We start from the raw sequence: 21640 nt of genomic DNA on the forward strand, positions 1-21640 counted from the left end.
CTGCCAGCCCACTCCCAAAATCCATTTTCAGTCCAGACACAGATGGCAATCATGTCCACTATCCCTCAATTTGTCACCAACATGTTAATCTCAGATGTTGTTGCAAGCGAACAGTAAACTGGATTTCTTGATCTCTGGTGAACTACAGGAACACTATTATAGAAGATCTTTCCAAATAGGCTGGCAGATTTTGGACTATTTCCAAAGGATGTCCATATAAATGTTGATAGGTGTGGAGGTTTATTGGGAGAATTATCATAGAAATTAATGGTACAGTAGTCTATCACAAAAGATAAGCTGTTTAGTGAACCAAGCCAGCAGTTGTAGTACAGAGTAATGGAATGAAATGCAGTTCTAAATTGGTATGCAGCACAAAAACACACACTAGTTACAACATGCTGAATAACTTAATGAGTGCAGATGATTTTTGCAAATTCAAGCCCTTGGATCCTCAGTCTCAAGTGTGAGGAAAATTCAGTTGTTCCACTGAAAGGAAGGCCACACACACACAAAAAATAACTAATTAAGGTGGGAACGGAGAGGCAAGTGAAAAAATAAAAATTTGGAAGGGTGAGCATTGGAAAAGATTCAAACGATTGAATTTATGTCTTCATACGAGGAGTAAGGCTAAAAATCATGTTCCAAAACTTCCGGCACATATTCCATTTAAAAGGCTGTGATATTTGAAATGCATATCGACTGTGCACTTGACAAACAGTAAAATGGGGCATATATGCAAGAGTAATGTTTTAGATCTTTTCTCATCTTTTACACTTCCATTGCATTGGCCAATCAAAAAAATGCTGGTTTCAAGCAGACAGTTCCTCTACTCCTTCCTCACACTCCTGTGTTCTACGTTTCCATTGCAACTCTGAAGAAGGGTCTTGACCCGAAAAGTCACCCATTCCTTCTGTCCAGAGATGCTGCCTGTCCCGCTGAGTTACTCCAGTTTTTTGTGTCTATGTTCCATTGCATTAGACAATAGACAATAGACAATAGGTGCAGGAGTAGGCCATTCAGCCCTTCGAGCCAGCACCGCCATTCAATGCGATCATGGCTGATCACTCTCAATCAGTACCCCGTTCCTGCCTTCTCCCCATACCCCCTCACTCCGCTATCCTTAAGAGCTCTATCCAGCTCTCTCTTGAAAGCATCCAACGAACTGACCTCCACTGCCTTCTGAGGCAGAGAATTCCACACCTTCACCACTCTCTGACTGAAAAAGTTCTTCCTCATCTCCGTTCTAAATGGCCTACCCCTTATTCTTAAACTGTGGCCCCTTGTTCTGGACTCCCCCAACATTGGGAACATGTTTCCTGCCTCTAATGTGTCCAATCCCCTAATTATCTTATATGTTTCAATAAGATCCCCCCTCATCCTTCTAAATTCCAGTGTATACAAGCCCAATCGCTCCAGCCTTTCAACATACGACAGTCCCGCCATTCCGGGAATTAACCTAGTGAACCTACGCTGCACGCCCTCCATAGCAAGAATATCCTTCCTCAAATTTGGAGACCAAAACTGCACACAGTACTCCAGGTGCGGTCTCACCAGGGCCCGGTACAACTGTAGAAGGACCTCTTTGCTCCTATACTCAACTCTTCTTGTTACGAAGGCCAACATGCCATTGGCTTTCTTCACTGCCTGCTGTACCTGCATGCTTCCTTTCATTGACTGATGCACTAGGACACCTAGATCTCGTTGAACTCCCCCTCCTCCTAACTTGACACCATTCAGATAATAATCTGCCTTTCTATTCTTACTTCCAAAGTGAATAACCTCACACTTATCTACATTAAACTGCATCTGCCATGTATCCGCCCACTCACACAACCTGTCCAAGTCACCCTGCAGCCTTATGGCATCTTCCTCACAATTCACACTACCCCCCAGCTTAGTATCATCTGCAAATTTGCCAATGGTACTTTTAATCCCTTCGTCTAAGTCATTAATGTATATCGTAAATAGCTGGGGTCCCAGCACCGAACCTTGCGGTACCCCACTGGTCACTGCCTGCCATTCCGAAAGGGACCCATTTATCCCCACTCTTTGCTTTCTGTCTGTCAACCAATTTTCTATCCATGTCAGTACCCTACCCCCAATACCATGTGCCCTAATTTTGCCCACTAATCTCCTATGTGGGACCTTGTCGAAGGCTTTCTGAAAGTCGAGGTACACCACATCCACTGACTCTCCCCTGTCAATTTTCCTAGTTACATCCTCAAAAAATTCCAGTAGATTTGTCAAGCATGATTTCCCCTTCGTAAATCCATGCTGACTCGGAATGATCCTGTTACTGCTATCCAAATGCTCAGCAATTTCGTCTTTTAAAAATTGACTCCAGCATCTTCCCCACCACTGATGTCAGACTAACTGGTTTATAATTACCCGTTTTCTCTCTCCCTCCTTTCTTAAAAAGTGGGATAACATTTGCTATCCTCCAATCCACAGGAACTGATCCTGAATCTATAGAACATTGAAAAAAGATCTCCAATGCTTCCACTATTTCTAGAGCCACCTCCTTAAGTACCCTGGGATGCAGACCATCAGGCCCTGGGGATTTATCAGCCTTCAGTCCCATCAGTCTACCCAAAACCATTTCCTGCCTAATGTGGATTTCCTTCAGTTCCTCCATCACCCTAGGTTCTCCGGCCCCTAGAACATTTGGGAGCATTGCTGGATACAATCCTCAATGCAAATGGATTAAAGCCTCTAGCCCAAGATATGTGAAAAATGTTGGAAGAGTTTAGTATTTTAGTGTGTTACAATCAGCAAATTCAGTCCACTGCATAGTGTATTTCTAGTGAAGTTACTTGTTACCTGCAGGCTCGTTTTTAAACAACAACTGATTTGTAATTTAAAAGGATTTCTTGGAAGTAACCATGCATGTCACCAAAATTTTTTGCCATTGCTTTTAGGTTAATATCTATATGGGAGTCAGAGAAAAGGGAAGGCAAGTTTGGTGCAAAATTTCTCTCAAAACAAATTATATCCTGGATAGATCTGTTCCAAGGATGAAGGATTCCAACTATACAGTTAGACTGGAGGAATGGAGCTGTTCACCTTGGAGCAAAGAAGATTGAGAAGAGATTAAATAGGCAGGTGCAAGAGTATGACGGGTTTAGCAGGACCAGGTAGAGCAAAACTGTTCACATTACCAAATGAATCAATGACCAAGAGACACAGATGTCAAATTCTGGGTAACGGTACAAGCAACATTTAAATAAACACCTATTTTGTTCAGAGAGCACTTATTACCAGGAATTCATTGTCTGTGAGGGGAGTGAAGACAATAGACAATAGACAATAGGTGCAGGAGTAGGCCATTCGGCCCTTCGAGCCAGCACCACCATTCAATGTGATCATGGCTGGTCATTCACAATCAGTACCCCGTTACTGCCTTCTCCCCATACCCCCTGACTCCGCTATCCTTAAGAGCTCTATCTCGGTCTCTCTTGAAAGCATCCAGAGAATTGCCCCCCACTGCCTTCTGAGGCAGAGAATTCCACAGATTTACAACTCTCTGACTGAAAAAACTTTTCCTCATCTCCGTTCTAAATGGCCTACCCCTTATTCTTAAACTGTGCCCCTGGTTCTGGACTCCCCCAACATTGGGAACATGTTTCCTGCCTCTAACATGTCCAATCCCTTAATAATCTTATATGTTTCAATAAGATCCCCTCTCATCCTTCTAAATTCCAGTGTATACAAGCCTAGTCACTCCAGTCTTTCAGACAGAATCCAAAAGTATCTGCAAAAGGGAATTAGATAGGCACATGAGAGGGAATGATTACAGGGATGTGAGGAAGGAGTAGAGGAACTGTCTGCTTGAAACCAGCATTTTTTTGATTGGCCAAATGGCACACTGTCAGCCATAACAATTCTATGATCCTACCTCTTGGAATCAGATGCATTCATTGGAAATCCTGAAATCTTACAGGGTCCAATGAAGTAATTTTTATAAGCTGTTGCTCAATAGTCTTCCTCATTTATAACCATCTTGTGACCTTGCAACAGCATTTGGTTCCCTCACGCATCCAAAAGATGAAATTCAACCTTGGAAGGTTACTTATAGTTTGGAATCTGCTTCCCCTTGTAGGACCACTCTCGATGAAGAACATCAACTTATCCACCCCTCTTCATTCAGAAAAGATACTGTAGGTGCCATTTATGTTTAGGTTAGCTACTGTTGGCATATTTATATTATTTTGTCCAGATATATCTTGCCTTATTATTTTGGACACTTGAGGGCAGTCATTAAATGTACAGGGTGGTGTACATATCTGGGCATAAGGGACTGGGGGGGGGGAGTCAGTTACAGGGAGGGAGAGTATAGAGTTCTTACCAGACCTGGACAGACCATCGACTGGAAAGACCTGAGACCTGGGACCAGATCAGGGACAGAGCAGCCAGCTACGACTTGTATACGAAATAAGTATAGCCTGGTATGTTCATCTCCTTGTTTGTACAATGACTTCAATAAACAACTAATTAAACTGGAAAAAACGACTGGAAGATCTGTTCTGTTGGGTTTGCGTAGATCACTCCGACTCTCTGTGAAGCAATGGCAATTGGAAAAGAAGTCACTGGAAAAGTCACTGGAAAAGTCCCAGGTCTTTCCAGTCGATGGTCTGTCCAGGTCGGAAAGTTGCCATTACAGATACATTCAGACATCATGGCAGCAAGAGATCTAACTGGACAGCGCGCTGGGTCCAGAATGATCCAACCCAAGGTATTTTCCTCATGTTGTTCATGTAAATAAGGGGCCATGTGCCTACTTTAGAACCCTTTCAAAAATTAGAGAGGCATGTATTTTGCCCAAACTGGTCAAGCTATGTTCATGGTACACAGGGTCTATATGACGTCTAGCTGATGACCTTTCACACCAGTAAAAAGGCAAATTTCTTACCAGAAGAAGAAAGATATTTTTTGCTGACACCACAGCTTTTTTAAAGATTATCACTATATTCGTCCAATTGACTTCACTCCCTCCCAGTATATACCCAAGACCTGATGCCAGTCGCAACCACCTGAAATGAATATATTCTTTGCGAACAAAGAGTATAGTGCCACATATAGTCCATCAATCTGAACTCATTTAAATGAGTAGTAATTTAGATTGGACTTTGGGTCTATCTGTTCCGCGACAGGAAGTGCTTTCAGCTTATTAGTTAGTCAGCACCATCCAATGTTTCACAGGGCGGAAATATATCCTTCACATTGCTGTTCCCTTTTAATTGGATCAGTATTGGGAGATGTGCAAATTAATAGTTTAGCCGACACATTTGCTAGGCTTGTTGAATTACACACTGAACCGAAGCATAAATTGTTAGCACCATAGGATGGTCCAACCGAAAGGAAGAACTTTGATGCCAGATCTACGGTTGGCATTCGGTGACTCAGTCTCCAATTTTCTTTTCTCCAAGACTGACAGGGCAATTATTTGTTTTAGGCAGGCAATTTCTGACATGGTGAGTTCCCAATTGTCCTATTTAAAGCTATCATGGAGACAAAATGACTTTATTCTTTGGCAGCAAAATAAGCAAAACAAATGCTATTTATCAGCTTGCTCTTCTGTGGACCACCAATCATCTATCTCCATGTGTCCACAACTTTGTTCATTTGGTCTCCTCCACAAACCTGGTGCATAAGTACTTCCCAATCAGTGATAGTAATGAAGAAAAAGTTCAGCATATCTTACCTCCAGTCTCCTTTACTTGTCTCTGTCCTAGTGCCCTCCAGAGATAAACCTCACTTATCCACCAGCATTTCACTTGTTTTGAGAGTGGTGGTGACATTTGTTCCACAGAAGAATTCAGAATTAACATCAATCCCTCGTCGCCATGGAATCAATTCTTTTTTTACTTCCACCGAGTTTTCACTGCCACAGAACTTAATGCTACCACAGGGATTCCAGCAGGAGCCTGTACAAAGTACTGGCTCTTTGAAAAAATTGGAACAACAGCTGTCAGAGAGCTTGTTCCAAGACTGATGGCCAAGAGCAAAATTAAAGTAATTTTTGTGGCTGTCAGAATAGTAAGATTGGTTTTGCAGTCATCACATGTTCTAGTCATTTTACATTCTGAAAAATAGACAGCAAATATGTTCAAGTCACAATGGTTTGTGGCTTGAAGGTTGCAGACTAGCTTGACCCTTTGCAATGAAAGCTAATATATTCTCCAATAATGCCTTGCAGAGAGAGTTAATCTATGTAAGGGATTTGTTTTTGAGAATATAGCATTTAAGGTAGTGAAATAGTATAATATTTGTATTGGAACTGACTTACAATACTGTGGAAAATCAAGGTTTCCAGGTCAGTTTATTGTCACATGTACCAATTAAGGTACAGTGAAATTCGAATTACCATACAGCCATACTAAAAATAAAGGCAACAAGGCACACAACTACATAAAAATTAACATAACCATCCATCACAGCGGATTCCCCACATTCCCCACTGTCATGGAAGGCAATAAAGTCCAATCTTCTTCCTCCTTTATTCTCCCGTGGTCGGGGCAGTCGAACCATTCGCAGTCGGGGCAATCAAAGCTCCCGCAGCCGGCAGTCGAAGCCCCCATGTTGGAGCAATCGAAGCTCCTGTATCGGGGCGGTCGAAGCTCCTGCGGCTAGGAATTCCCGAAGTCGGTCTCTAATCAGAGACCGTGAGCTCTACGATGTTAAGGTTCACAGGCTCCCGCGGTTGGAGTCCCAAAGTCGATCCCCGACAGGGATGGCGAGCTCTGTGGTGTTAAGTCCACAGGCTCCCGGGGTGGAGCTCTCGAAGTTGGTCTCCAGCAAAGGCCGCCAATTCCTCGATGTTAGGCCGCAGTGCGGATGGAGATACGATATGGAAAAAAATCGCATCTCCATCGAGGTAAGAGATTAGAAAAAGTTTCCCCCACATAAAACAAGCTAAAGAACACTAAAAACATACATTTAACATATACAAACAAACAACAAAGAAGGAAAGGACAGACAGACACCTTATTCCAAGTTGCAGAGTAATACAGCACAGAAATGGGCTCTTCAGCCCACAAAGTCCATGTCAACCCTTTTGCCTATTTATAGGCATTCCATTTGCCCTCATCAGGTTCATATCGTTCTGTGTCTTGCCTATTCAAGTGCATGCCCAAATGTTTCCTAAACATGGAGAATGTATTAAACTCCACCAATTCCTCTGACAACAAGTTCAAGATATCAATCTCTGTGTATAAGAACATTCATCTCAAATCCCCTTTAAAATTCCTTCTGCCCACCTTAAACACATGGCCTCATAATTAATACCCTGACCGTGAGAAAATTATTCTAACTATCTACCAAAGAAAAACAGAGTGCTGGAGTAATTCAGCGGGTCAGACAGCATCTCTGGAGAACATGGATAGGCAACATTTCTGGTTGGGAACCTTGTTCAGACTGATTGTAGTAGGGGAGGTAGAAAGCACAAAGAGAGTTGGGGGTGGGACAAAGTTTGGTGGATACAGGTGAGGGGGTTTTTTGGTTGACAGATTTTTGGACACAGGTCAGAGATGCAAAGACAAAAAGTGTGAGATAAGTATAGAAAAGGTTAGAAATGTGAAACTAGAGGAAGGAATGTAGGTGGAAGGGGATGGGGGGACAGGAAAAAAGAGAAATGGGTGCACATTCAATTGGGGCACAGAGAAGAAAGGGGGAGAAAAGGGGAGAGGGGGAACAGGAGGGTGTTCAGAGGTTAATTACTCAAAATTGGTGAATTCAATGATCATACTGTTTGGTTGTAAGCTACCCAACAGGAATATGAGGTGCTGTTCCTCCAGTTTAAATGTGGCTTCACTCCGGCAATGGAGAAGGTCAAGGACAGAAACATCGATATGGGAATGTGAAGGGGAGTTAACATGGTTTGCAACCGTGAAATCCAGAAGGCCTCTCTTACATTATTGAAATCCACCCTCCTGATTCAAGATCATAACTTGACGACCAACATTATTCCTTAATGTGACTACTTAGAAACTTACAGAATTATGGTCACTGTTTCCACCTTCATCTCTACCACCTGCCCGGTTTCATTCCTAAGATAAGGTCAGGTACTGGTCTGTCTCTGATAGGAATCTCTACATATAATCTCAAAAACTTAACAAATTCTACTCTATGCAAGGAAGGCCCTTTGCACTGGAGAAATCCTGGTCAACATTGGGAAAGTTAAAATCCCCCACTGCTATAACTCTATTTATTTATATATGTGATGTATACATGCAACAATATGGTAAAGCTGCAATGTGATGTATACATGCAACAATAAGGTAAAGCTGTGCCTGCGCATTTGCTGGTTGTGAGAGACGGGCACTGAACATTCTCCCAACAATTCCACTTTCTCTCCAGTGTAAGTACGGAGAACCACGGTGCTATCACGAAGGTGTAACCTTTCACCTTTTTGCCACTGGTCCTTCCACGTCTCTTCACTGATAAGCGTAACTCCAGCTCCGGTGTTGATTTGCATGGGGATAGTCTATCCCCCCCACACACACATGTCCATAGTGAAAGGAGTAACTTTCTTCTTCTCACTTTTAGTATGATAAAGACCATACACATCACCTTCCTCAGTCAGTTGGTGGCTTTTTCCGGCTGACTGCTTTTTCTGCTGTTTTTTCCTTCCAATCTGAGCATTTTTCCCACTCGACTTGCACACCCGTGAGAAATCCCGTGCACGCCCTTTTTCCCCGCAGTTTTTCTGCATTTACTTATATACCTGTTTCTCTAGTTCCTGCTAATTATTGGGAGACGTATAGTATAACCCCAGAAAAGTGATTACCCCTCTCTTATCCCTAATTTCAACTCATATGACCTCAATGGAAGATCCTTCCAGAATATCCTCTCTAGGTAACTATAAAAGAGGTACAGAAGCAGATCTTAGGTCTGACCATATTCTCTGTATTACATCTAGACTGAGTCACAGATGATGTAAGAGACAGTCAAACCATGGACGGGATACATAATGCAGTTTGTTAGAAATCCAAGCTGCATGGAAAGGTTTGAGAAGCTTGATATTTTCCATAATGAATGGTGATAACCGAAAGATAACTGGTATAAAAGATATGTCAAAAATATTTTTAAAGTATGAAATTAAAGCAGTGAAAAGCAAAGCTAAACTGGATGAAAATCTAACACTACAGATGCAGAAATTCTCAAATAAAAACATAAATTACTGGAAATACTCAGCAAGTCAGGCCACATTTATGTGAAGAGAGAGAGAGAGAACATTTCAGGATGAACAACCTTCATTAGAACTGTGAAGGAGAAGAAGGTCATTAAGCTGCATCGAGGAGTTGGGGACTGGGGGGAGGGGTGGGGGGAGTAGACAGGAGTGTCTCTGATAGGGTAAAAATAGGTTTTCTGTGGCGATCAATAAGGCTAGTGAGTGAGCAGATAGAGAGTGAAAACAATGTCAAGAACCTGAACAAAATAATGCACCAATTGTGAAATGCAGAGCAGAAAGATATGCTCTGCAGATCAGTCTGGGTACGTCTTGCACTACCAGACAGGAGAAAAAGGAAAAAAAACAAGTAAGCTGAGCCATTTGGACAACCGATACAGGAAGAGAAATCAAGTTACTTACTGAGTCCAGAAGACTGTAACATACCCAAGTGGAATTGAGCAGGAGGCCACAGACCAACAGGTCGTAGTGAGAGTGGGATGGAGAATTAAAGTGGCTGGCAACAGACAGCTTATGGTCGCACATGCTTACTGAAAACAGGTGCTATGCAAAGCAGTCACCCAATCTGCATTTGGATTCCCCAATGTAGCAGAGAGCACATTGTGAACACTGAATGTATTTCTTCCAATCTGGTGTTCTACAAATGAATCACTGCCTCCTCTGGTCAGGCTGTTTATGAACCTGTATTGCAGAAAGGGAAAAATGTGAAAGGTGAAATAAGTGAAAAAAAAAAAAAACATAGATGTTGGAAATCTAAAATAAAAGCAGAAAACTCTGAAAACACTCTGCAGGTCAGGCCACATCTCTGAGAAGAGTTAATAGGTTGAACTAGAGATAGACACAAAAAGCTGGAGTAACTCAGCGGGACAGGCAGCATCTCTGGGGAGAAGGAATGGGTGACGTTTCGGGTCGAGACTTTTCTTCAGAATGGTTAGGGATAAGGGAAGCAAGAGATATAGACAGCGATGCAGAGAGATAAAGAACAATGAATGAAAGATATGCAAAAAAATAATGATGATAAAGGAAACAGGCCATTATTAGCTGTTGTTACGGTGAAAATGAGAAGCAAGTGTAACTTGGGTGGGGGACGAATAGAAAGAGTGGGAATGCCAGGGCTACCTGAAGTGAGAGAAATCAAAACTCATACCACTGGGCTGTAAGCTGCCCAAGAGAAATATGAGATGCTGTTCCTCCAATTTGCGTTTATAGACAATAGACAATGGACAATAGGTGCAGGAGTAGGCCATTCGGCCCTTCGAGCCAGCACCACCATTCAATGTGATCATGGCTGATCATTCTCAATCAGTACCCCGTTCCTGTCTTCTCCCCATACCCCCTGACTCCGCTATCCTTAAGAGCTCTATCTAGCTCTCTCTTGAAAGCATTCAGAGAACTGGCCTCCACTGCCTTCTGAGGCAGAGAATTATGTTTAAGAAGGACATTGTCAGAGAGTTCCTTGCATTAAAAAAAGGAGTTGGATGTTTTATAGAATGTAAAATGATGACTGGAGTGTTACAACAAAGCCAAGCAAAGATGATATTAGAAATCACATTTATGGATATGCAATCAGTCACAGCAAATATATGCAGTTTAAGTATTCATTGACAGCTTTTTAAATCTCTGAAATACAGATTTTTATTTATTTTTAGCTATGTTTCATTCCTGATTGCATATTCAGAACCATGTGCTCAAATCCATTATCACAACCATAAGTGCGTGGTGAGCACTATTTTAATATTAAATCACTTTTTTTTTAGAGATAAAGCGATGAAATAGGCTGTTCAGCCCACCAAGTCCATGCCGACCAACAATCACCCATACACTGGTTCTGTCCTACTCCATAGGGACAATTTACAGAAGCCAATTAACCTATAACTTGTAAGTCTTTGGAATGTGGCAGGATACCAGAGAATCCAGAGAAAACCCATGTGGTCACAGGGAGAATGTACAACCAACACACAGACAGCATCTGGAGTCAGGATCGAACCTAGTCTCCGGCGCTGTGAGGCAGCAACTCTACCACTGTGCCACATGCATATATTTTGATATATAAAACATGATATATGTGTTGATATTAAATCACATGACAAATGCTTTACAATATCAATAGAATTATAAAACAGGTAGCGAAATGAAAGAAACATTTTACTGAGAATTAATATAAATTTGTAAAGATATAATGTCCCGCTTTAAGAGTCGATCAAACCTTGTTTTGAAAGAGAAAAAAATATCTTCCAGATATGTATATTGGAATCTACTTTTAAAGATTTCACAATTCAACCCATCATCCTGCACTGTGAAAGATTTACTGTTCACTTCCTCAGAATGGCATTTCTCAACTTGAAGGTATTCATTAGATTTTCAGTACTCACCAGAATATCACTGCTGCTGAAAACTCAGACGGCGTTATTTAATGACATACTTCGCACAGCAAAAGACTATAAATGTCAGTCTGACTTAATAAATATGTGAGCCACTTTATAAATAGCTGGAAAATGAGAAGCTACATAAAATACGTAATCATATCTGCTGAGACAAGGCCAAATGTCTGTCAATAATCGTCTACATAATGCAGCTCCAAATGAAATTAACAATGGTTTACATAAGAACAGATGCAGGGACATCCATTCCTCCCGTTATTACTGCTCTGCCTCTCAAAAATATTGCAGTTGATGGCTTATCTCAGTGCCATTTTCCTGCACTAACACCATATCCTTTGATTAATTCATATTCAAAAACCTATCAATCTCTGTCTTGAATGTATTCAGTGTCTAAGCCCCAAAGGCCCTTGGGATAGGGAATTCCAAAGATTTACCATTCTGGATGGCTGACAGCTTATTTTGTGACTTCCACAGGCTTGGAAATCTCAACAGCATCCATCCTGTCAATTCCCATTCAAATTTTGTCTACGTCAATTAAACTCATCTCATTTTAAAAGCAAGGGAGTATGGCCCAATATGCTGAATCACGTCTTATTGGGAGGACCTATACATTCCCATCAATAAAATGATGAACATTCATTCTATTGCAAGTTTATTATTTCTTATGTTGATGAGACTTTCCTTTACTCTTGTATTTAAACCCTTCTCCCAGTTGCCTTTTGTATAAACTGGTTGATTTTTGTTGTTTTGTGTAAGGGGCATCCAGGTCCCACTGAATGCCAATGCTCTTCAATTGCTCAGCATTCTATGTTTTCTATATTATAAAAAATATTCCCATTAACTTCTCTTATTAACCACAACTGAGTCACTTTGTCAGTTATTAATTTTCATTGCACAACAGTAGAAATACCTTTGCCAGTTCTCTAATTAGCACCTCAACATACCGACTTAAACATTGCACATTATGTTCCCCATTATTCCTGCTTGTTTATTTTCCCATTTAATATGTAGATTAAGATTCTGCACGATTATCGTATTATCCACATTACATGTACCTCTGATTTCATAATTTAGACAATGTCTTGTACTGCCACTATCGCTTATGAGCCCATTGACAACTCCCTCCAATATGCTCTGTTCTTTGTTGTTTCTCACCCTAACAGTTTCAACTTCTTGATTTTCCAACCTAACGGCCTCTATTTTCACTGCGTTTATCCAATTCTTTATTATCAGCGTTACCCCTCCATTTCCATTTTATCTCTTTCTTTAAAAACTTAAATATCCTAGAGTATTTAGTTTCCAAACATGTTTACTTTCCACCCACCTCTAATAGTATAGACCATATCACCATATGGATCAATCTGTTTATTTCTATGTGTGCCATTAATTCATGAATGCAGCATGCATTAAGATAGACACCATTCTATTTTATATTTTACCTTATTTGCTATTCCGACTTTGTGTATAAGTGGATGTATACCCATGTCTGCATGCCTCCATTTCTTCCAGCCTGACCCTCAGCACTGGTGACCCTCAGGGATGTGTGCACAGCCCTTTGGTCTACTCCCTGTATGCCCATGAATGTGTGGTCAAGTGCAAAGCCAACTCAATCTTTTTGTTCGCCAATGATACTACTGTTGCTGGTACCACTGTTTGCATGAACGATTAGATATTTTTTAGACTTTTAGAGATACAGTGTGGAAACAACCCCTCCGACTATCAAGTCCGCACTGACCAGCGATCACCCCAAACATTAGCGCTACCCTACACACTAGGGACAATTTGCAACAACCCAAATAACATACAAATCTGTATGTCTTTGGAGCGTGGGAGGAAACTGGAGCACCCGGAGAAAACCCATGTGGTCATAGGGGGAACGTACAAATTCCATACAGACAGCACCCATAGTCAGGAACAAACCTAGATTACTGGTGCTGTCAGGCAGCAACTCTACCGCTGTGCCACTGTGCCGTTGAGGACAATACCAGTTTGGGTTGAAAGTTAGTTAATGGACAAAGAGATGAAGTATCAAAAAGAGATCAAGAACTTTTTGTCATGGTGTCAGGACAATTGAATTGAATATTGAATTGAATAAACTTTATTAGCCAAATATGGATACATACAAGGAATTTGCCTTGGTGCTTTGCTCGCAAGTAACAACATGATATACAGTAGACCATTAAAAATAAAACATTAGAATTTAAACATGTGAAGAATGAAATAAAATACGAGGGCAAAAGGAGGCTACAGACTTTTGGCTGTTGAGTAGAGTTACTGCTCGTGGAAAAAAGCTGTTTTTATGTCTGGCTGTGGCAGCTTTGACAATCCGGAGTTGCCTTCCAGGGGGAAGTGCTTCAAAGAGTTTGTGGCCAGGGTGAGAGGGGTCAGAGATGATCTGACCCACTCTCTTCCTGGCCCTTGCAGTGTACAGTTTGTCGATGGGGGCAAGGTTGCAGCCAACAACCTTCTCGACTGATTGAATGATGCGCTGCAGCCTCCGAATGTCATGTTTGGTGGCTGAGCCAAACCAGACCATGATGGAGAAGGTGAGGACAGACTATGACGGCAGTATAAAACTGGACCATCATTGCCTGTGGCAATGAACTAATCCTTAATGTCAGCAAGACAAAAGAGTTAGTTGTTGACCTAGGGAAGCGAGGGGGTGAGCCCAACCCTGTCCTTGTCAACGGAGCTGCAGTAGAGATGGTTAACAGCTTCAGGTTCCAAGGTACCCATACCATCAATAACCTAACCTGGTCCCTTCACACTGATGCAGTATTTAAGGAAGTGCTTCCACATATTTACTTTCTCAGATAGCTGCGAAGATTCAGCATTTCCAAGAGGATTCTCTCCAACTTCTAGAGATGTGCTATTGAGAGTATTCTGACAGGATGCATCTCAACCTGGAATGGCAACTGCTCTTGACCACCTGAACTGACAGAGAATGGTGAAAGGAGCCCAGTCCATCACAGGTTCATTACTTCCTACCATCTAGTCGATCTTTTCAGTGCATTGCATCAGAAAGGCTGGAACTATTGCCAAAGATGCCTGCCACATTGGGCATTCTGATTTCTCTCTTCTACTTTCTGGAAGAAGATACAGGAGCTTGAAAACTTTGCAACATATTCTGTTCCAAAAATCAATTCTTTTAATTCACATCTCCCAGTAAAGACTTTTGGAAATAAAATTCAACACACAGTCATTCTTAAAGCATACCGAATTAGAACAAATTTATAAGCTGCAGTATTTGCGACAGGATATGCCAAAAAGATGATCCATTTCATGTTGCCTTAAGATTCCCAGTCAGAGGGTGGTGAAGGTGTGGAATTCTCTGCCTCAGAAGGCAGTGGAGGCCAGTTCGTTGGATGCTTTCAAGAGAAAGCTGGATAGAGCTCTTAAGGATAGCGGAGTGAGGGGGTATGGGGAGAAGGCAGGAACGGGGTACTGATTGAGAGTGATCAGCCATGATCGCATTGAATGGCGGTGCTGGCTCGAAGGGCTGAATGGCCTACTCCTGCACCTATTGTCTATTGTCTATTGTCTATATTATCACAGAAGCCTGTCATTACAAATCACTCTAGGAAATATCAAGAAACCAGTGAGCTCACAAGATGTTGACAAAATCTTGGATGTAATACTGAAGATGTGCTCCAGAACGAGTTACATCTCGAGTCAAGCTGTCTAGTACTTCTACAACAACAGCATCTAATTAACAGTTTGGATCACTGCCAATGACCCCTGGAAGTGGGAAGAAGCCAATCCAACCAATTTATAATCTGCGGGTCGACACTAAAAGCAGCGGAATGTGTTGAGTGTTAACAAGTACACTTTCTCATCCAACATGCTCACCGATGCTCAATTTGGGTTCCGCAAAGATGCCTGAGCTCCAGAATTTATTATAAACTTGGTCCAAATTTGGGGAAAAATCCAAATTCAGGAATATGATGACAATGACTGCAGTTTGGGATAATGGTCGCATTTGTCCAATTGGAACATTGTGGGCAGTATATTGGGAATTAGGGAAACAAAATTCCAACAGCGCATGTCAGCATGATTGTGGGTTATTGAAGGAAATCTTCAAGATCTAACTACTTTTCATTTTTCATAAGTGGTTTGACCTCCTTCATAATGTCAGAAATAGTGATTTGAAGAAATCTATTCGCAATATCTGAAATAACAAAGCAACCTGCAACTCCTTCGCCAAGACAAAGATCAATAACAAAATGTTTAACCATTCGCACTTGCAACTGAATGATATCACAATTGTCAAATTGCCCCATTAATAATAAATATCCTGTGGTGGATTACCATTGATTAGAATCTCAACAGGATCAAAGGCATAAACACTGATTAAGAGGCAGGAAAGGATCTTTGTACACTTGGCAAATGACTCTGCAAAAGCAAAGGCACAGGTCAGGACTGTAAGTGCTTGTTACTTGTTTGGATGAATACAACTAAAAGGTTTAACATTATCCAAGACAAATCTACCTGCATGAATGGAACTAAATTGACCATCTTAAACTTTGTTTCCTTCACCACCACTTCAATTTAGCTGCAGTAGGCATCAGGTACGAAATACACCATAATTCTGTCCTAATGCTACTTCAATAGCACCTCACAAACCCACAATCTCTACAAAGGACAGGACAGGAAAGTGCATTGGAGCGGCAGCACTTGCAGGTTCCCCTTCAAGTCATAAACCATCTTAACATGGAAATATATTCCCATATGTACATTAACGCTGGGTTTGAATTCCATCCTCAACAGAATTTTCTTTATGCGCATTCATTTTGGGGATCTCAGGGTGGCAGGCAAGGCCAGTAGCTATTTCCACTACCTAAAACCCCTTGAGAATGAGGTGGAGAGTAGTGAGTGGATGTGAAAGTGGGATAACATAGAACTAGTGTGAACAGGGTGATCGATGGTTGGCTTTGACACAGTGTGCTGAAGGGTCTGTTTCCAAAGGTTTCAAAGGTTTCAAAGGTCTTTTATTGGCCCATGTACCATAAGGTACAGTGATATGCGAATTACCATTCAGCCATACGAAAAAAAAAGCAACAAGACACACAACTACAAAAAAGTTAATATAAACATCCACCACGGCCGATTCCCCACATTCCTCACTGTGATGGAAGGCAAAAAAGTTCAGCTTCTTCCTCTTTATTCTCCTACGGTCGGGGCAGTCGAACCATCCGTCGATCGAAGCTCCTGCAGCCGACGGTCGAAGCTCCTGCGTCGGGGTGATCGAAGTTCCCGCGTCGGGGGGGTCGAAGCTCCCGCATTGGGGCAATCATAACTCCCACGTCGGGGAAGTCGAAGCTCCTACGGCTTGGAGTTCCTGAAGTCGGTTTCTGACCAGAGACCGTGAGCTCCACGATGTTAAGTCCGCAAGCACCCACGGTTGGAGCTCCGAGGCCGATCCCTGGCAAAGGGATCATGGGCTCCACGATATTAAAGTCCTGTAGGCTCTCCGCGATGGAGCTCTCAAAAGTCAGTCTCCAGCAAAGGCCTCCAACTCCTTGATGTTAGGCCACAGTGCGAATGGAGATACAATACGGAAAAAAATCGCATCTCCGTCGAGGTAAAGGATTAGGAAAAGTTTTTCCCACCCCCTCCCCCCCCCCACTCCCCACATAAAACGAGCTAAAGAACACTAAAAACATACATTTAACACCTACTAATAAAACACAAAGAAGGAAGGGACAGACAGACTGTTGGTGAGGCAGCCATTGCTAGCGCCACCCAGTGGCCACAATGCCATGCTGTATCTCTAAATTAAACTACAACATTTAATTGAAAAACAGAAATAAAAGCCATCTCAAGGAAAAAATTATCAAAACCATAACCAGAAGAATGAATGCTTGAAGCAATTACAAAAGTGAAAACAGATCTTGAAATCTGCATAAACATTTTCCATTGTTGTAGAAAAAGCCTGACAGAAGTATCATGCTGCCAGAATTTTGCTCAGACAAACTGAATAATCCTAATGAAATAATTTAACATACAGAATGAGCTTTGGTCCAGTACTGGAAACACAGCTAACATGGTTGGGGAAACAATGCACGTCGTCAGAAATGACAATAGAACAGAATGAAAGAAATGCTTTCAACTGAACGAAATATGAGGTTGGTGAAAAACAGTAGTTTGTGAATCACATGTGAAAACATAAAGCTGATGCTGGAAATTTTAACAGGCATTGCTTTTCCAGGCCACAATACACAGGTAAATAATGGTTTGTGCACCAAAATTCACTCTTCAAAGAGTGATGGAATTTCAGTATGAGATGAGTGCAAGGAGGAGCTATTCAACAGCCATCTACCTGCATAGTTTTAGCACTATGCTGATAGATTAGGTGGGCACGTATTCCTATTCATAAGTGCAGGCTGTATGGGTTTGAGTGACATCAATAATTGCGCTTTCAACAAGAATGGAAAGAATGTTCTGTTCCACAGCTGGCAATCTTCCAAGGGGAAGGAGGTCAAGGGGAAGTTACCGCTTGACAATAAAGGCATCTGTCGCTAGTGTCTTGCTACTTTTGAAATGTGGAACACATTTCCTGGTGTTTGTCAGGATTCATTAACACAGTCATTTAAAATGTTGCTATTCCTCTGTAGAATTTTATAGTACCTCTCTCAAAAATGTTTTCCATGACTAGCTGTCCAGGAAAAGGTGGGCAGAATAGGCAACACATCTCAGGAACATGCACCTTCCTCTGTGGCTAAGAGTTGCAAGTAAGGATGGGTGTGGTGTGAATGTCTCGAGTGCAATATAAATACACTTAAGAGTATTCACTTTCTTTGGCATCTGAGAAAATTTGTTATATCCACAAGGTGTAATGTTTGGTGTACTGTGTGGGGTGGGAGGACCCATTGCTCCTCCCGTGCAGCAGATGGCGCTGCACAGGACAAAGGGAGATGTTTTGAACATAGTTATCTTGACTGTACACAGTGTGGAGTGTGCAGTCAAATTGTGGGGTGGCAGTTGTCTTGCTGCCAGCATTGAGTTAATGTAATAAAGACTTCTGTTGTACTTTGAAGACTAGCAAAGTTTCATACAGACATAGAACAAGAACACGAAAGTGGTGTCAGGAACGGGAGACTTCGGATTGTGTCCAAAGACCCAGATAAGAGCCTATTTTTCAATTAAAAAAAAAATGTCTCGGAAATGCGATCGTTTCGATCCCGAGCGAGAAAGGTGGTCGTCGTATTTAATGCACGCCGAGTTTTATTTTGCAAGTATGGGATTTACGACTGACCTGAGGAGGAAAGCTCTCTTGTGTTCATCAATGTCTCCAGAAACTTTTGCACAACTTCAAAATTTACTTACAGAAGAAGTAACCGAAGTTTCATATGCTGAAATCACAACGGCTTTGCAGCTGCATTACGAAGAAAGTCAAAATTTCCTCGCAGCTCGCCTTGATTTCTACCGGACGGTGCAACAGGATGGGCAATCTATCACCGAATTTCTTGCCGAACTTCGCACCAAGGCAAAGGCATGTGATTTTAAAGCTCAATGCTGCGAAAAGTGCCAAGACAATGCGTTGCGGGATAGACTAGTCATGGGCTGCAGGCATGCATTCATCCAGCAGGCGATTCTCAAGGAATCGAACACCTCATTGAAGAATGTGCTGCAGTGTGCTGAGATGGCCGAGCTGCTTAGTAAAGAACTGCACAAAATGGCCGGCGATACAGCATCGAAGCTCCCTCAAAAGGTGCATACAGTTCGTCAGACACGTCAGTAACGCCAGAAACCATTTGATCAACCCAGAGCAAATCTGGAGAAGAAGGGGCAGTTTCAGAAGAGCCATTCCCCTGTGGGGGGAGGATCGAAACCCTGCTACAGGTGCGGCTCGACTGCTCATCATCACCGTGAGTGCCCATATATCGAGTCCGTTTGTTATGCCTGTGAAGAATTTATTGATGAGTTCAATGGACTCAACGCTTCCAAAGAAAAGCAAACTAATAATACTCTTCAGACCCAAAAGCGGGGTTCAATGGCTAGAGATGGGAAGCATGCTCTGGGGGATAACAAGAAAATCGTACCTACGAAAACAGTGCATTACAGAACCAAGCAGTCGAACACCCCAGTGCCAAATCGTGTGGACACTGGAGTGGCTGATTTGCCTCTCCCCTGGCTTGATGAAGTTCCACCAGGCGAACTCCCCGCCGATCTGCCTGTGGTCCTTCATCGATCGACACTTTGCAATCGTAGTATTCCCCCAAGGCAACTCATTCAGGAATAGAGATGTTCAAACTGGAAAGGGGGAGTGTGATGTTTGGTGTACTGTTAGGTGGCGCTGCACAGGACAAAGGGAGATGTTTTGTACATAGTTATCTTGGCTGTACACAGTGTGGAGTATGCAGTCAAATTGTGTGGTTGCAGCCATTTTAGTTGTCTTGCTGCCAGCATTGAGTTAATGTAATAAAGACCTCTGTTGTACTTTGAAGACTTGCAAAGCTTCATACAGACATAGAACAAGAACACGAAACAAGGATTCTCTCAAACCTGTACAGATGTACTAGAGAGAAGGTTTTGATGTACTAGAGAGAAGGTTTCAGTCTGGCATGGCAACTGCTTTGCTCTTGACCACCTAAACCAGCAGAGGGTGGTGAATACAGCCTAGTCCACCGTAGGCTTGTCACTTCCTGGCACCCAGTCTATCTTCATGCTGTGTTGCATCATTGCATCAAAAAAATACTGGAAGGATTCTTGCCACCCTGGCCCTTCTCTTCTCATTTCTGCCTCCTGAGAGATGATATGGGAGCTTGAAACCCTAGATATTCAGTCTTAAGAACAGTTGCTTTTGCAATGCTATCAGACACAATCACAATCACAATAATACTTTATTAGCCAAGTATGTTTTGCAACATACGAAGAACTTAATTTGCCGTAGAGTCATAACAATAAAAAGAAAGAGGACACACAAAATACATTTTGACACGAACATCCACAACAGTGACTCCTCCACATTCCTCACAAGGCAAAAAAAAGTTCAATCTCTCCCTTCTTTGTCCTCCAGCAATCGGGGGCCTCTAACCTTCTGTGGACGGGACGATCTTGACTCCTGTAGCTGGCAGCAGGCCTTCCTCGTCAGGACAATCCAGCTCCTGCACATGAACCAATCATCTCTTTTGCATTGCCTTCCCAGTGATGCTGCCACATTCTCTTACCTCTTAACTCTCCTTCATTTAGTTATTCTGTTATTACACTTTGGTTTTTTTAAAATTATTACTTCATTTTGCACCACAAAGTTTGCATCATTCCACTGTTCTTGCATTTGTTAATTTATTGAGTACTTATTGTATTTATTGTTCATTTTGCGAGTTTCATGTACTCAAAGAATTTTATTACATCTTGGTGTATATGACAATAAACTAACCTGAATCAGAATCTGAAGCCTTTTTCTCAAGCCACCTTTCATCTTTCACTTCCTTTCCCAAATATTACACAAAGAGAAGTGCATCCTCTAAGGCAGCCATTCTTTGTTGCTGTAAGAAAAATAAAGATAATGCAATAAAATATTTGGTCTGGAGAATGATGAGAATAAAACAAGAATTCCAACTTCATTGTTTTGTAACTGATATTGACAATGTCTGTGCTGAATCCACAAAGGTACTCAATGATGCCAAAGTGACGTTAAACAATTCATCACATTGAAACATGAAATAAACATCATTTATGAAATGTTAAGCATTATGCTCTATGTGCGCGCTCCATGCTGCAGGTAATTCTGACAACTTATATTTACATAACAACTTTACAAGAAATATAATACAGTAAACCCTCATTAGAGGGTTTCTTTTAGAAAGGAGGTGAGGTGGATTTTCTTAAGTCAGAGGGCAGTTAATCTGTGGAACCCATTGCCACAGAGGGTTGTGGAGGCCAAGTCAGTGGATATTTTTAAGGCAAAGATAGACAAATTCTTGATTAGAACGGGTGCCAAGGGTTATGGGGGGAAGGCAGAAAAATAGGATTAGGAGGCATAGATCAGCTGTGATTGAAATGGCGGAATAGACTCGATGGGCCGAATGATCTCATTTTACTCCTATAACGTGTGAACTTGTTAACTTGT

The sequence above is a fragment of the Rhinoraja longicauda genome, chromosome 10, assembly GCF_053455715.1.
Source record: "Rhinoraja longicauda isolate Sanriku21f chromosome 10, sRhiLon1.1, whole genome shotgun sequence".
NCBI lineage: Eukaryota > Metazoa > Chordata > Chondrichthyes > Rajiformes > Arhynchobatidae > Rhinoraja > Rhinoraja longicauda.